Here is a 985-nt window from a genome sequence, read left to right on the forward strand (position 1 = left end):
AAAAAACTCATCCCGTGCTTGCACTAAATTTCCAAACACCACATATTGTATAGATATGCATTATAGAACATTAGTTTGTGAAAATCACAAGACAAACTATGGAGAAATCATAGATTAATGAAGAAGAAAAGCCAAAATTTTTTTTTAAAAAAATATTTTGACAAAGAAAATTGACCAGGACACGTTTTAGGAAATTAGAATATTTTCTTAACTGAAACTTCCTTAATTTTTGAAAAACTGGTTTTTTATCCGTAGAATGCATCTTCTACACTGTGTAGAACCACGACAAAAATTCTGAATACAATTTCTACTTTATGTAGACGTTCGTGTTAAGTTTAGATTTCGCATACCCGGAATTTTAGAATACTTCATAAAAGTAGAAACTACATTCAAAGGAAAAGCAGCGATCTTTACAATTTGTAGAATTCACATTCCACATATTTAGAATTTTAATCATTTTTAGATTGTTTCTTCTAAAAAAAATAGGTAGATTTGTTTATTCTGGAATTCGTTTTCTACTAACTCATTTTTCGTCAAAGACGAAATCTACTTTTAGTGGAACGTAATTTTAAAATTTTATTTATCAAGTTTTTTAGCAAAAAAAAACATGTGTTTGTGTATATAGGTGTTTTATTAATTGTCTATATTTTTAATATTTTTTGGATTCATACAACTATTTATTTTATTTAATGACCAAAAATTTTCACAGTTTTGTATGTAGTTTTATAAAATAAATTTACTATGAATATCACTCAAAAGATTACGGAAAAATTGCCAAAACAGAACAAAAAACAACTTAGTTTTCCCTATGGTATAAAACCATCACTAAATTGTTCCTATAGTAATATTTTTCATAATCTCAAAACTAATATTTCCTTAATCAAATTAAACATAATTTAAAACCATTTTTAAAAAGTTCAATGGAAAAAGATAAAAGAAAAATAAGGTAATCCCATAATGTTTTAGAAAGGAAAAAAGAACACAC

Source organism: Brassica oleracea, chromosome C3 (assembly GCF_000695525.1).
Source record: "Brassica oleracea var. oleracea cultivar TO1000 chromosome C3, BOL, whole genome shotgun sequence".
NCBI lineage: Eukaryota > Viridiplantae > Streptophyta > Magnoliopsida > Brassicales > Brassicaceae > Brassica > Brassica oleracea.